We start from the raw sequence: 18,118 nt of genomic DNA, 5'->3' as shown, positions 1-18,118 counted from the left end.
TTCAGTTTATGATTTTTTTTTGAGTTAGGTGTGTTTCTTGTATACAGCATATTGTTGGGTTTTGGTTCTTAATCCATTCTTCCAGTCTATTTCTTTTGATTGGTGAATTGAGCCCATTAACATTGATGGTTATAAGTGAGATATTGACTCATCCTTGTCATGATGTTTTACTATTGTTGGCTTTTTTATTTCTTATTTTTCCCCTTTCCTTTTTTTCTTACCATGCCTGGTGGCTTTCTTAAGTTGGGCCTCATGGAGTTTTGACTTTCATTGTCTTTTTCTATGATATTGTTTAGAATTGTTGAGAGTGCTGGTTTAGTGTTCATGAAATTTCTCAGGTGTTCGTTTTCATGGAAGGATCTAATTTCCCCATTAATTTTGAAAGATAATTTTTCAGGATACAACAGTCTTGTTGGAAGTTCTGTTCTTTTAGGTCTTGAAATACTTCAGGTTCTCCTTGACTTGAGAGGTCTGCTGTGATTCAGATGGGCTTTCTTTGTAGGTGATTTGATTCTTTTCTCTAACTGCTTGTAGGATTTTGTTCTTCTCTTGGGTTTCTGGGATCTTGACTATTATATGTCTAGGTTTAGATGTTTTTGATGGTGGCTAGTTAGAGTTCTATATGCCTCACTTATCTGTATGTCCAATTCTCTACCTCTGTCTGGGGAAGTTTTCTATTGTTACTTCTGTGAACAAATTTTATGTCAATTGTACTTTCTCATGTTTTTTTGTGGACTCCTATCAGTCTTATGTTATTCTTCTTTGCCTCATCTAGCAGCTGCTGGATTTATTTCTCATAGTCCATTGCTATCTTTAAGAAATCTCTGCTTTCATTGTCATTAACTTCAATCCTGTCTTCTATATCTGATATTCTATCTTCAGATTCCCTTAATCTTCTGTTCATACTTTCAATGGAGTTTTTAATTTCCTGGATATCTGTTTGAATCTGTTTCATGGATTCCATTTCTTTCTTATGCTGGGCAATCATGGTTTTTATTTCTTTCTTATTCTGGGCATTCATGGCTTCCAGCATGATTCTGAGCTCATCTATTTTTTTTATCTGTTTCTGTTCTAGATCCTCTAATCATGTCTTTCACTCTGCTCACCTTCATTGTAGTTATCTGGGAGATTATTTCTGCTTTGAATTTTTCTAGAGCCTTATTTATCTGTTTCATTACTTCTTGTGCTACCAGTTCAGGGTGTCTAGGTGGTTGATTATCAGACTTTTTCACCTCGTTTCCCCCAGAATTTGCCTTTTGTGAGGTGGAAGTATGAGTTTGTTCCTTGCTTAAATGTCTTCTCATTTTTCTTTTTGGTATTGTTCTTGCTTTAATTCCTGGGTTGATATTTTGAAGTTGCTTATTGTAAGTATGTTTTTTGCTTATGTTTAGCACCATTATGGAGTGATTGCTTCTCAGATGTATCTTCCAGATATAGCTGGTCTTTAGGTTCTCAGTCTCTAATTACTCTGAGGCTGTCTCATTTTCATTATACCAGGAAGGACAACTGACTAGATCGATCACAACACCTTAGCCCAAGTGATACAATCAGCAACACCGTAGCATCAAGTACATCTTAGAAAATGACAATTTGCAGTAGTTATTAATTTTTCACCTTTAACTGTGTGAATTAAATAAAAATTGAGGACAACCCCAACATATGTTTACAGTGAATAAACTCTTCAATATAACAACTTTATTCTTTGGGATAGGGAGTTAGAGGGAGTTGGGGAGGGAGAGATAGTTAGGTGGAAGAATAGGGGAAGGTTAGCAGTGAGGCCAGGGGATAGAGGAAAAAGAGAAGAAAAGAAAAATAAAGAAAAAATACAAATTAGAGCCAAAACAGGAACACAAAGGGAGATGAAGAACAGTGTGGGACAGTAAGAGAGTGAATGAGAGAAAGAAAGAAATGGTAAAAGAAAGAAAAAAGAAAAATTTAAATTTTGAAAAGAGTAGAAAAAGAAAAAAAATTAAAATTAAAAATAAGACCAAAAATGCTAATAATAATTTTGAAAATAACAAATAATAGATAAAAATTAAGGGACTCCTTCAGGGTATGTCTGTACTGTTACAATAGACAGTGTGCAGATGTAAGACAATAAGTATCAGCAAGCCAGTCACAGACGGGTGAAATTCAAAGATTTCTAGCTGCAAATCCCAAGTTGAGCTCCCTGTTGTCCTGCAGGGTGGAATTCTGCAAAGCTCTATTGCAGGTTCCAGCTGGCCTTCCCCTGAAGATAGTCCAGGTTCTGATGGGAGGTGATGATCCCTCCAACTTACCAAGTACGGTGGTCTGGTTTGCCTTTATTGCAGAGAATCTCTTCACTTTTCTGGTGGGCTTCCATTTTCATTGAGGAGCCTGAGAGAGGCCCTCTATCTGTTGTTCACTTCTGCAGCTCAGGACAATGGCTGTTATGCCCCCCTGTGCCTCTGTAGTGTGGATCTAGGTAGCAGCACAGCCAGGAGGCCAGAGTGGGGTGGGGGTTGCAGGTGTCTGCATGCCCAAGCTGCTCAAGGTGGCCATGTCCAGCACTCCATTTTATAAAAAGAAAAACCCACTTCTACTTTATCTAGTCTCCAGTTGATGGGCAATTGTGCTGTTTCCAAGTTTTAGCTATTGCAAACTGTGGTGCTATAAACATGGGTGCACATGTATTGCTGTGGTATGATTCTATTAATTCTTTTGGGAAGATACCTAGCAAGGGAATAGTTGGATCAAATGGGACCACTAATCCTAGATTTTTGAGGTAGCTCCATACTGACTTCCACAGCAGTTGCACCAGTCTATGCGTCCTCGAACAGTGAAGAAGGTTTCCTTTTTCCCCACAGCCTCACGAACATTTGTTGTTGGTTGATTTCATGATTGCTGCCATTCTTTTTGGGGTGAGGTGGAATCTCAATGTTGTTTTCATCTGCATCTTGCCAATAACCAGTGACATTGAACATTTTTTCATATGTTTACTTGCTATTTCTACTTTAACTGAGAAATGTCTGTTCATTTTGGGTCTCCATTTTTTGATTGGGTCTTTAAATTTGGGAGGTCTGTTTTTTTAAGTTCTTTATAGATTCTAGATAGTAGACCTTTGTCTAAGGGACAGCTCGTAAAAATTTATTCCCACATTGTATGTTCTCTATTAGCTCTGTTAGTCATTTCTCTTGCTGTGCAGATTGTTTTTAATAAGAAGAGATCCCACTTGTTGATTCTTTGTGCTGGTTAATGTGCGACTGAGATTTTGTTCATAAAATCTTTTCCTAAGCCAATGTCTTCAAGAGTTCTACCTAACCTCTCTTCCAGTTGGTTTAGTGTTTCTGTTTCAATATTTAGATCTTTAATCCATTTTGATTTTAGTTTATTGCATGGTGAAAGATAAAGGTCTAATTTTAATCTTTGGCATGTTGAAATCCAATTTTTCCAACACTATTTATTAAACAGGCTGTTTTTCTTCCAGTGAGGGTGTTTTTCTCCTTTGTCAAAGATAAGTGGTTGAGTGTGTCTGGAGTTGTTTCTGGGTCTTCTAATCTGTTCCACTGATCCTCAGGTCTGTTTCTTTGCCAGTACCATGCTGTTTTTATGACAATAGTTTTGTAGTATAGTTTCAAGTTGGGAATTTTGATAACCCCTACCTTGTCTTTGTTGCCTAAAATTGCTTTTGCTAGAAAAATATATATATTTTACAGAAAGTACTTTTTTATTAATTCTTTAATTCCATCTCTGTGAAACATGATACTCTTGACCTTTAGTTAGTTCCAGTATGCATAAAGTTTGCTTTGACTTCCTGGTATTCTAATTTCTGTTCAGCTCTATGAGCTACTGAGTATTCCCTCTTCTCGTGGGTCTAGATATTAGAACGAGAAAAAATAGAATGCATGTATTCACTTATTCATTTGAATATTTTTGCCAGGCTCGGGGTGGGAGTGGGGGGGCTTCCAGGTAGTACTGATCAACATTTTCACTTTGTGAAAAAATGCATTAGTAGTTGTTTAATGAGGATAATTAATACTTTGCATTATAGAAAAAAATAACATATACTAAAGTGTAGAAGATGGTATGGAAGTACACAAACTAAACTTTTCTCTATCCAGATTTAATATTCATATTTGTATGAGTTAACTCAGTTATCTCATTTTGTTTCTTTTAACAATTGCAACTAAATGAAAAAGCTCAATTCAGTGTAGAAAAGCTGTAGAGAACTATATTTGATGGGGCTCAATTTTAAGTAGACACTGAATAGATTATGGAAAAATAAATCTATACTTATGGTAAACCTTTTTTAGTTGAGTACATTTGATGGTGTTATACTGGGATGACTAATTTAAATGATCAGGATGCTGAGCAATAATAAAATAATCTGAGGCAGCTTCACAATTTGTTTAGAAAGAACTGAACCAAATATTGTCTTCATGTTTTTTTACTTCAAGAATCAGTGAATGGCCATGAAAGTATGATGATATTTGCTTTGGAGAAGATATTTCAGAAGGAAAATAACAATGACTACAATGAGAGACACATCTAAGACTACCAATTTTAGAGCTAACCAAATTGATAGAATGATAAAAGCCATACCTTCTTGGTAAAGCAAAAACACTGGGCTCTGGAGAACACAAATAAAGCAAAGGAGCATTTGATGCTCAGTTTTTCAATGTGACTTATTTTGTATGTTCTTTAGATTGGAAAAGTAACAGATTACACCTGAGAGTGGCATTGTTAAATGAATATAAGTGGTGGAGGGAGACAGCCATAGAGGTATTTACCATTCAGTGTAAACTCCTAGGTAGAGGACATTTAATACTATACTCTTTAGAGTTTTAAATAGTTTGTTGTCAGAGAGTCAGGAAGAACACATATTTTTCTATATCTCTTCCAAGAGAATCAGCACTCTCCTTAAAGATGTATGCTAATTTTTTTTGCACATGGAATATTGCAAGAAACTAAAAATTATTCAGGTTTCTTAAAGAGCTTTTCTTTAAAGGTATGTGGATATTTTGTGTTGAGGTGCTTGAAACAAGTAATTTTAGGGAGGAAGATAAAGTTTCCAACTTTATAACAAGTTAGTATTATAATGAAGTGAAAGAGCACATTTAAATATCTGATCAATAAACATTTATCAAATATAATTTACAGTGCCAGTACTAAGATTTCAAGAATTTTGATCTATGTCTCACTGTATAATATTTATCTAGTATATGACATCTGAGATATACATAAAAAGCCTGTGAAAATCCAAAATAATCTAAATGATCTACCAGGTTGTTCTAAAATGAAGACATCTCCTTATTTTTGCTCTATAAAAATGTTAAAAAACAACTGCAGTGAAGCAAAAACATTTCATAGGGAATAGCAGTATGTGTGTGTGTGTGTGTGTGTGTGTGTGTGTGTGTGTGTGTGTGTCTGTTTGAGTGTATGTGATAAACAAACTTTGGCTCCTATTATTAAGGTACAGACTACCATTTTAAAAAGAATTTTAAAGATTTTGCATGAGAAAGGATTTTCATGGTATGCCAAGCAGTATCCAGGGCATACTCTACAATAGGTAGTGAATGAGTATTTTTTATAGGTGAAAAGTACTAATTTTAGAAAGTCCAATGTTATACAAGAAAATCCTGTCAAAATCTTTCCATTATTCTCCTCTGGAGAGAGACATTATTTTTATTGCCTCAGAATTTAAAAATTGCAGGTCTAGAGAAAGAAATATATCTATCTTTGTTTAAAAATTGTCAAACAAATTGGTATCAATGACTGTATATTAAAAAATATGGAAATCCTATGGAGAATAACAAATCAAGACAAAATTGTTCTCAAATCTCTCCTATTCTAACTATATGGTTTATATGATATTTAGTGGTATCCATACACCTACAATAAGATGGCCAAGTTTACTTGAATTTATTAAAATATCAGACATTCAGTTATACTTGAATTTGAAGGAACAACTACATTTTCTTTAGTATAAATATGCCCATGCAATATTTATGACATACTGATACAAAAAGTGTGCTTCTAACTCATCTAAGAATTAAAATGTAACTGGTTTTCATTTTATTTTCTAAATAACCTTAGATAGTCTCCATAAAGCAAATGAATGATAAGCTTTGGTTTCCCTAATTTGGAAGTTTTTTTTCAATGCCCTGGAAGAGTGTTTAGAAAGCTTATATTTACAATTTTGAATCACTTATTTTAAAGAGGTTCTCTGAAATGATTCAATCTCTGACTATGAAAAATATATCTTCTGTAGGTCCAATATTGTTTTAGGGCATATCTATATTAACAAGAAAATATGTACTCACGTTAATACACAAAACTAAATTAGTCACCCCTTATCCATGGCTTTGATTTTGCATGTTTTTTTACTCACATTAGCTGTGGTCCAAAACATTAGATGAAAAATTCCAGAAATAAAATATAATAAATTTTTATGTGTGTGCTGTTTTGAGTAGAGTGATGAAACATTGCACAGTCCCACTCTATCTTACCCTGGACTTCAAACATCCTTCAACCTACCCATCTATGCACATATGCTACCTGTGCATTAATCACTGAGCAGAAATATCAGTTCTAAAATTAACTGCTGCAGCAGCTTAGGAAATGCATGCACATAACCCTCATTTCACTTCATTTTGGTCCCAAATTGAAAAAATACCAATGCTGGTATTTCTATTATAGTATACTTTTGTTATTGCTCTATTTTATTATTAATTCTTGTTAACCTTTTACTGTGCAAAGTTCATAAATTGACTTTTACTGTGTATAGTTAATAAATTAGACCACTATTGAAGTCTAAGTATCTAGGCTTTTTAGTTATTTACCAGTATCCATGGTTTTAGGCATTAAATAAGTGCCTTGCAATGTATTTTTCAAGAATGGATAAAAGGAAACTACTCTGGTATCTTGGTGTGAATCTCAGCTCCCAAATTACAGCTAATCATTTAGTACTCTAAACATGTACCAATAAAGGTTTTAAAGAAATAAAAAGATTTAAAGGAAATCACAAGTTTCTTTACCATTGGGCTGTTGGGCCAGTTCCTTCAGAAAAGACATGGGCAAAGGTCATCCTTCAGAAATCAATTCAAAAATATTCTTCATGTCAAGCCTTTCACACCACTTTTGCAACATCTTTCTCATTCCACTTGTTACAAGAATCAGTGACATTTGATTATCTTTATTCTATTAAATCATGACCCCCATTTATTTTTTTATTTTTATAACCTCGAATAACAGTTGGAACATAGTAGCCTATAAAATATTTGTTGTAATAAAGGTAAGATATAGTGAATTAAGCATTGTTTTGCATTAGACACTGCTAGCAACTGGAACTCCAATAGTGTTAAAATTAGCCCACCAAATTTAAAATCAAATCAAGGAGTTAGTGAAAAGTCCACCAGGACATGAAATCATAAAAACATACAAATTTGGGAATACAATAATTTAAGTTTTATGGAAATAGACAAGAAGTCTCAGTTTTTATTACTGTTTTTGTCACGGGCAGGTACTTGAATTTTCCTTGTCTCTTGTCCTGTGTCTTTAGCTATGTAGAAACTCTTATGCATCCCCTTCTATGTCTTTGTGAACAACAGGCTCTTAACCTTAAGAAAACAAATGCTTTGTGACTAATATTAACTCTTATCTTAATTAGAAACCCTTCTAAACTCATTGAGTCAGGTTTTCAATATTTTCTATTCAAGTGCAAACTTCTGTCACTCTGGGAAAAATAGTTTAACTTAGGAAGCACAAAGTGATTCAGATACTAAAGCCAAATGATTTTATTAAATTGACCTTGCCCTGCTATCTAGATTTATGAAAACTAAGTATGTAGAATTAGTGCTTTCATATAGCTCATTTCTCATACATCAATACAAATACTTAGGAAACATATCTGGCATCATCTATAACACCATATCACTGAATGTGATATTTTCTCTTTGAATACAATGTGCCTCTCTTTGTAAAAAAAATTAGCATCAGCAAGATTGTACTTACTATCAAAATTAATTTGAATATTTCAATGAAATGTGTTAAACTCTACACATGCCTATAGTCAATTTGTAAGATTTCAAACTATCATTTAAAAATATTTATTTTTAAGTGATACACAAAACTTTGTGTACATATATATGTATCTATCTATCTATAAATATATACACACATAAACATATTGATGGCATATCATGCAATGTTTTGATACATGCATACATTGTGTGATTTTTAAATCAAGTCAAGCATAGCTATTCTTTTAAATATTATTTCTTTATGGTGAAAACATTAGAAATCTTGTCTTCTAGCTTTTTACAATCTGCAGTATATTATCATTATTGATAATTACCATAGTAAAATAGCACACTAGAATATCTTACTCCTATCTAAGTAAAACTAAGTACCCAATGATCAGTCTCTCCCATTTCTCCCTTCCTTTTATTCTTCTCAGGTTCTGGTAACCACAACTCTATTTAAATACAAGATCAACTTTTTCAAACTCCAAATATAAGTGAGATCAGGTGCTACTTGTCTTTCTAAACCTCTTTTATTTCACTTAATATAACAATCACCATTTCCATACATGTTGTCATAAATGGCTAAATAATAATATATTGTGTATATATGATAAATAATAATATATTATTGTGTGTATATGCTATATATCCATTCATTAGTAGTGGATGCCTTAGTTGTTTCCATTTCTTGGCTATTGTAAGTGGTGTTTCAATGAATATGGGTATTCAAAAGTCTTGTCAACATACTAATTTAATTTCCTTTAGACATATCCCCTACAATTGGGTTCATAGACAGGAGCATATTTATGTTTTAAATTTTTAGAAAAAAACTTCACATAATTTTCCATAATGGCTGTACTAATTTACATTCCCACCAACAGTATAAATGGTAAATGGTTTTCCTTTTCTCAACATTCTTTCCAGCATTTGTTAACTTTTGTCATTTTGATAATAGCCATTCTTACTGGACTAAGGTGGTGTATTATTGTGTTTTTGATTTGCATTTCTCTGATAATTAGTGATGTTGAACATTTTTTCATATACATTTAGCAGAACCTGGATTTATGAGTTACAAAAATCATCTTACCCCTAACTCAAAAAAAGTTTCAAGGGAAAAGATAGAGAGCTATCCTCCAGCATAGTGAGATGGGCAAGGACAATTGGAGCAATAGCCTCAAAACAGGAAAAAAATAAGAATAGACAAAAAAGACTAAATCAAACTAAAAAGTTTCTGTTCAGCAAAAAGTGAATAAATAAATAAAATTAAAACTAAAAATAATATTCCACAGATTGAAGGAACAGTATGCAAAATCTGAAAGAATATTTGCAAACTAAATTTCTGATCAGGAGCTATATCCAGAATGTATAAAATACAAAGACACAATAACAAAAAGTAACCTAGTTGAAATGGGAAATACATTTACTTAGACATTCTTGAGAAGAACAAAACCATGTCAGAACAGTCATTCAATATATAATGTATTAATTTCTTAGGAAAGAACTATAGCTAAATATAACATATTTTTAAATGTGATGAAATATACATAACAGCAACTATAAATATAATATTCTGACAGAATATATATTACCTTACACCTTGAAGCTAAGAATCTTAGTATTCAGAATTTTACTTGATGTTAGCTACTCTCTTATTTTTATTTTTTCACAATATATGAACATTTAAATCTTATTATACATCTAAAAATGTCAAATAATATTTTGCACATGTTTATTTCACATATGTAAAATCAAGTTATTTTATTTTAATTTTTAAATAAATTTATTTTTCAAATTATAAATAAATCATAAAAATCATACACAGTTATGTGGCAACATGTTAGTTACATGTAAATGATATATAATGTTCAAATAAATTAAACACATCTATATCCTCAAATATTCATCATTTTTTGTTTTTTTAACTCATCTTTTTAAGAGAGAAATCTCTGGCAATATTTAATATTTTCTTTTCTTTTTTTTTGAAAACAGAAAATAATCAGCCATGGTCCATTTATGCCAATTCACAGATGAAATACAATTCCTAGCATTTTAGTGCTAATAACTTTTAATGAGATTAGCAATGGTGTCCTGAGGCAGGTTCATTCCTGATAATGAGAAATTACCTGGAGGCTGTGTGTTACCAGTGAGATTGAGGCAGGAGGATAAGTTCTGGCCCAATCTGGGCAACTTAGTGAAAATCTTTCAAAAGATACAAAAGTAAAAAGTGATTGGGTTATAACTCAGTGTGAAGGCCCTGGGTTCAATCCCTAGTACCTATGAAAAATAAAAACAAAAAGTCACTTAGAAACATATTCTGTATCTTCCTTTCAATTTCCTTTCTTTCATTTTTTATTCTCTTTCTCTTCCTTTTTCCTTTTTCTTTTCTTTCTCTTTTTTTACCTGTTCTGAAGGAACTCTACAGTGTTAAGCTATTAAATTTTTAAATTTTCATTTTTATTTAACCATTACTTTCCTATCAATAATATGAATTTCTTGTCCAGTAATGCTGACTTCATCACGGCCATGGTATTTATGTGTAATAAGCACAATGATTTGCCATACAACTTTTAAAAAAAAATAATGCAAATTTTCATGTGCCTTACATTTTGACCTTAGAGCTCAATTTTTCTTTTTTTCCCCCTTGTTTTGATAATGGATATGACAAAAACCTATGTACTCATCTGCTAAACATATTGTAAATTCCCTTATCTATTTTGTTGATATTTCTATTATTTTGGGCTGAATATCTAAAAATAAAATATTGTGTCATGAAATTTCTCCTGTAAATATTTTTGTGTACATTGTACAGAAGATTATTTTGTATAGTCACAAAAGCTTTAGGGCGGGATTCAGCTCAGTAGTGCCATGCCTGCCTTGCAAGCTCAAGGCCCCGAATTTGATCCCCAGTACCGTAACAACAACAACAAAAAGCTTTGTTTTCTTTCCTTTATGAAATTAATATGAAAAATTGAAACAAAGTCTTTATAAATAGGGAGAGATGGGGGAGTTTAAGGGAGGGCAGGGTAATGGGGAAAAAATAAGAATTAAGAGAAATTATGTAAAGGTGCAAATTTCCAATGATGAGTGTCACTATATTGTATACCTAAAATGTACCAATAAAATTAATTTTTAAAAAGCATCATTTTATCTGCAAAATTTATCATGATACAATACTATAAAATAAAAAAGTTCTTATTTACATTTGTGTATTATTATCAGTAGTGTCTTTTACATTTGGTCTTCACCCTCAAAGTTTAACTGGTGTCCTTTTTTTTTTTATTTGATAAATGTATAGGTAGACATGTTTACATATATATGTATACAGTATTTATATAAGCACATATATGTTTATCACATACATATGCATATATATATGTGTCCATACAGATACAAATATAATGTGTATTTAAATACATATAAAAAAGGAATCGAGTCACCTGTTGTACTCATTTAAATATTCAACTTAGCCTAGCTCTTTTATCACAGTGAAAGGCAAGTTAATGTGTCTATAATCAATGATTCCTTTTCTGATCATTTGGCTGATGATATCATCCAAATTTCCCAAATACACATAGTCTTTTTACAGTTAATAAAATAATTGTGAGGTAGTCAATATTATGAATAGATTCTATGTTTCAATATTGTTCACCCCAGTTTTTTTGTGCCATTGATAATCTTGGTTGAAGAAATGTATAGTTGAATGTTAGATCAACTTATTTTCCAACATACAACATCTAAGACTGTGGTTGTGACGATAGTTGGAGTAGATTTACAAATTGGTTAACTTGGGAGACACCCTATGGATTAATAAAGCATGATTCTGGTGTGTGGGTGGATCATGGAAGCCTAACATTCAATACTTTATATGGTTCCTGGACTCATCATCTCTGTTGCTCTTTCCCAGCTCAACTTCCTAGCCATCATGAACAAAGAATCTTTGTTCCACCATATCCTTCAGCCATGAGGTTTCTGTATAGAAACCAGCCAATCATGTACTGAAACCTCTGAAACCATGAGTTCAATAAGCCTCTAATCCTTTCAGTTGTGGGGCAGGTATTTTGTCCAGCAACAGGAAAGCTGAGCAATGTAGAAAACTGTCATGGACAGAGTAGACACATTATTATTATAATACCTGGCCATGGGATTTCAGTGGCCTTTGGAACTGGTTACTAGAAGGAATTTGCAAAGATTTGGACATGTGGGCTAGGGAAACCCTAGAATATTGCAAGGAGAAATTGATGGGTGATTCTTGTCAGAGCTCAGAAGACCAGAATGCTAATAGGAAAGATTTCAGAAAGGGAATTTATGGGGATATGAACTACAGAGCAAACATGTTACATTCTGATGAAGAACTTGCCTACATTTTCTGCATGCATATCCTAAGGCATTGTTTGTGGGTGAATTTAAGGACTATGGCTAACAGAACTTGTAAAGGGAATTTCAAGAAAGCCCAATGTTTGGACTATGTTTGCTGGTTGTTTAGCCCAATTTATTGTGAGAAGTAGCATCCAAAATGTTTGAAAATTTTTAATTGTTTCCAAAAAAATAAAAACATGCTTATCTTGGACCAAATGAAATATGGTTGCTAAAGAGATTGACACCATCAAAATGTAGAGTCAAATATTTTCGATGAGCTCAAGAAGAAAGAAGCTTTGAGAGCATCTCAGAAGTCATCAAGCCATCAACTATCAAAATTTCAGGGATGCCAAAATATGAACTTTTCATTCAAGAAAGGAACCACAAGTTCCTCATCTTTTGGACTTACATGGCACAACTCAAAAGTATATTTTTCATAATTTCTCTGAGGAAAATACAAGTACTAACATTGGAAACATTGAAGACTAGCTCAATAATGTACTTTAGGATTATCTTTCTCCCTCTTCCTTTATTTTAATCTTATGATGCATAAACTTTTTGGTTAAAGTGAGTTAGTTTATTTACTTTAGCTGTAAATTTTTCACCAATTTATTACATTCTATACTTAATGTTATTGGAGATGGATAAATTATTAGAAATCAATAAATGTTAATTCTGTTTTTGAAAATATGAATTTGTAATTTTTAAGATTTTGTACAACTTAATCGGAATCCAATCTTACTCATGAAGCTATTCTTAAGTATTAAATTATATCTTTCATATTATACAAATTTAAATATTTAATTTTTCTACTCATTTAAAAAAATAAATTTGGACAGTTTGTTCTATACCTTGTTTGTTTTGTTCCAAAAGATTATTCTAGTTGTAGGAAGTTTGAGGACATTTAAATATTCTTTTGTATAAAATTCTTTCCTTTTTTTTTAGATCTAACTTTTCTATTTTTAATTGTGTTCATGATATTTAATTTACCATCATAAATACTTTTAGATACACAGTTCTGTCCTGTTCATCACATTAACATTGTAGTGCTATAGTTTTCCAGAATTTTCTTCATTTCATAAAGCTGAAAAATCCATTATACCCGCTAAACCTACCTCTCCTTTACACTCTGTGCTACTACCTTTTATTTTCTGATTCCATGAATTTTAGTACTTGTACCCCATTTTATTGGAATCATTTAGTCATCTATTGGCTTTATTTTGCGATTGTCTTATTTTACTTAGCAGAATTTCCTGTTGTAGATTTGGCAGGATTTTCTTTGTTAAGTCTGCATAATATCCAACAGTATGTATACACCATATTTCATTTATGGGTCTAATATTTAAAAGTTCATTTACACTATACATCATGCTCTTATTTTTGAATCCAGGAATCTGATTCAAGGACACTAGTAGTTGGTTTAAATAAATACTTTACAGCCTCGCTATATCCTCCCTATATTTATTTGTGAAATTTTAAAAAATTATTTTATTGGTACATTTTAGGTATACAACACATTTACATTTCTCATTGGGGACTTGTACCTTTACCTGATGCATCTTGGTTCTTACTTTTTCCCCATTCCTAGCCCTTCCTTAACACCCTCCACCCTTCCCTATTTACAAAGACTTTGTTTCCATTTTTTCCATTTCTCATAATTTTTCCTTTCCCTTCTTTCCTTTCTCCTGCCCCTCCCACTTCCCCTATCCCTTTGGACCTTTTCTTCCTATTTGGCATTATCGATTATTCATTCTAATAATTGGTACATTTTAAGTATACAATATAATGACATTCATCATTGGAAATTTGCACCTTTACATAGTGTCTCTTGGTTCTTATTTTTCACCCTTGCCCTGCTCTTCCTTCAACCCCTCATCTCTCCCTATTTACAAAGACTTTGTTTCCATTTTTCCATTTTCTCATATTAATTCCATTCTCTTCTTTCCTTTCCCCTACCCCTCCCACTTCCTCTTCCCCTTTGGCCCTTTTCTTCCTATTGCACATTATCTATTATACCTTTTAGTTCTTATTTACACTTTCAGTTTCTCACACTAGAGAAACTAATCAGTATTTATACGTGTGTGTCCTATTTAGTTCACTTAAGAGTATTGCCTCAATGTGCATCCATTTATCTATATATGTCTCTAATTTCTCATTTTCTATGGCTGAGTAGTACTCCATTTTATAAAAACAAAAACAAAAACAAAAACAAAAAACACATTTTCTTTATCCAGTCTCTAGTTGATGGGCATTTGGGCTGTTTCTGCATTTTGACTATTACAAATTGTGCTGCTATGAAAATGGGTACACATATATCACTGCGGTATGATTCTTTTAATTCTTTGGAGAAGATACCCAGCAATGGAATAGCAGGGTCAAATGGGACTTCCAGTCCTAGTTCTTTGAGGTATCTCCATACTGATTTCCACAGTGGTTGCACCAGTCTATACTCCCACCAGCAGTGGAGCAGGGTTCCTCTTTCCCCACAGCCCCATCAACATTTGTGAAATTTTACTGTAAAATGCTTTTGTCTACTCTCCAAAACTATCACTTCACACTGATAGTTTGCAAATGTATAAAGCTTATGACTTCTAATCCTATAATGTCCTCCAATACCTTTGAAATTCCAAAAAAACAGAAAAACAGTTTCTAATTTCATAAATGTTCTAGAATCACTACTAATTGAAGGGTTGCTAAAAAAAACAGCTGTGGATTTACAAGGATGTGAATACTGAACCATATATTTATTATTTATGCATTGAGTCAGGCACTAGTTATATGAGGAGAGGGTTCCAATCAACTACTGCTTAAAAATAAGACATTCAGTCAATTAATAGACCTTAAACACCCGTAGTACATACCAGTTCTCATCTGTAAAATGTTTTCTCTTTTGTACTCTTTTTTGTTTCTAGAAATCAAGTCACCTCAATTAAAGTGCCCAAAATATGTTCTAGTCACAGCTTTCCCTCAAGGAGGTTTGTTTTTTCTCTAATTCTCATATCATGTGATTCAACTTTTCTTCTTATGTACATCAATAAACTTCTTACCATAGATGATTGATAGATAGATAGATGATAGATAGATAGAAATATATACATTCCTTAGGAAAATTTTTTCCCTAAATTTTTTTCTTCAAATTCATTTTTGGCATTCTGTTGAGATCTATCTCTCTTCATGAAATTCTTAAGGAACAAAGGAGAAAGCAGTGCAATTTTTTTCTTGACCTTTGAGCTCTCATAAAATTCTCAGGTGACTGTGGAGTTAAAACTTGAAATATTTTTAGATTTTATTATTTACTTATTGTAATTGTACTACAAAATGTTTATGAACATATCTTAAAGTTTAGGTGATATATAAAAAGTTTATGATAATGAAGGTTTTGTGATATTTTCATGCCAAATATACATTGAGTATATGTTTGGAACCACAGCAAGGTATGGTTTAATTTTCTATTGTGCTTTCTGGAATCCTGCTTGGTATGATTCCTTCAGGTGAGATCTTTTTTTGGACACATTGAAGTATGGAAAATAATTTTTCATATTGAATTACCCAGGTTAAGTTAATAACTTTGGTATAATTACAAGTGGTTGGTAAAATTTAAACATTTTAGCACTTTTAATTATCAAGTAGAATCTTTTTAAACAGCTGATTAATATTGGGCAAATAACATAGCTTCTCAAGGTCTCCATCATCTCACATAAAGAGCAAAAGCAAAGGAATGCTATGAATTCCATTACTCATCATGATAATCTTTCATCAAAACCCAAAATAAACATTGATAACAAATGTATTTCATTTCTGCTTTCACTTGTAATACAACACTCTACCTGTTACATTTTTAAATCATATTTTTTTATAATTTTTAAAATATGTAGTAATATTTAAGGAATAATTTTGACTTTTTATACAATTATGAAAATGTTTCTGTCTTCTCTGTGTCCTCACACTTACAACCAGTTATTCACAAGTATCATCATCACTATGACAAGATCAACAAGTACAGTTCTTAAAAGGGGAAGGTGAGCAAAAAGTTCCCATGGTGCTAAGATGATCTACATTAAGGCTCTGCTTTTGAAACTGGGCTGCACACTCTAGTTCTATATTATCTTTTTGCTTCATGTGACACTTTCAATTTCCTTATCATTTGAACTTTGCTTTATCTTCATTAAATTGCCTGTATATGTTAGGGCAGGGGAGAAGATGAAATATACTTTGCTTATGTTACGTTATTTGATTCTCTATTTTATTTTGCAAAAGGTCAATGCTTATTTGGCTTCTGATTCTCACTTCCTTGGCAACCACTGAAAGCAGTTGCAGGTTCTGGCAGACGATGAACACAGGCTTCAATCCCAGCTCTGCTACTTAGAAGCCACATGCCATTTGGCAAGCCCCTTAAATTTTCTAACCCTTAATTTACTGTTTTATTAAGTGATTATATCAATTTCAGAATACCCTGGATTTCTGTGAGGATTCTATTAGATACTATACATGAAATTGTGTATACCCAGTAGATGTTTTTAAAACATTAAAATAAAAGGAGAGGAAAATACCTTTTTAGTTGTAGTCCCATGTTCTTGGCAAATTCTCTCATTCACTACAATTCTCCATGTTGTGGCTCACTAAACTTGTTACATATATATTTATCTATGTAAAATTTAAAAGAAATAAGTGTATTACACCAAGAAGTCTCTGATAGATCAAGTGTAGAAGTGACAACCAATTTCTAGTGGATCCACTAGTTTAAGTTTTGTCATTTTATATCTAAGCAATCATGAGTTTAGGGATATATAAATATTACAACCATGACATTACGTTAAAATAGAGTAAAACAGTACTGATTGTATCATATGAAATACGTCCTGTTATCTTTACTAGAAATTGACACTTTCAACAAGCCATCTTTGAAAATAGCTTTTTGTGTTTTTTATCTGTTGTCCATCATTCTACTACTATTATTATAAAATTCTGTATAGTTATAAGGACCAGTTTCACACTGTCCTCCCTATATACACAAATACACAAGCACTATCACAACTGTAGAGGTCTCAACAATGGATCAATGTCCACTAATCCTTTCATTGTAGTTACCCAAAGCAATATGTTAAGATCGCCCCTTGGCTTTCAGGAATTCAATGTTATGCTGGGATTGAACATTTGATGCCTATTTGGCTTTTAGTGCCATTACATAAAACTGATGATACAGATATGGTCTCATGTGTCTTTCAAACATTTTTCAACCTAAGGAATTTTAAGAAAAGTAACTTTTTAAGATTTGCTAACATTTAAATTGATATACTGTTACCCAAATTATTATGAAGAGTTTTCTTCACTTTCAGACATGGGGTATCTTGAAGAAAGTGTGTGACAGTTACATAATTTAATCCATAGTAGTAAAATGAATAAAGACTAAGAGAAAGAATTTTAGCTTGTACTGAAGAGGTTATGCAATTTTAAAACACTAAATTAGGATGATATCTGGAGTTTTCTGTTGGATTAATCATTTACCTCAGCACAACAGTTCACATTTGTATATGTAGCAGATATATACATATATATATATATATATATATATATATATATATATATACATCCTATGAGACAGTATCACTTATCAGATTTGAAAGCTCCATAACAACCTAAAGGGAAAATAATTGTAAAGAAAAATAGATTCATAGAGACTTAGAATCTTCAGGGTATGACAAATCTGTCTTTGGAGAATATGTAAACAGTATGTAAGGACATTTTCCAAAAGTAGATAGACTACATAAATACAAAAA

The sequence above is a fragment of the Heterocephalus glaber genome, unplaced genomic scaffold (assembly GCF_053883595.1).
Source record: "Heterocephalus glaber isolate CG9 unplaced genomic scaffold, H.glaber_assembly_v1.0 deba00000122, whole genome shotgun sequence".
Lineage (NCBI taxonomy): Eukaryota > Metazoa > Chordata > Mammalia > Rodentia > Bathyergidae > Heterocephalus > Heterocephalus glaber.
This window is presented reverse-complemented; position numbering follows the sequence as displayed.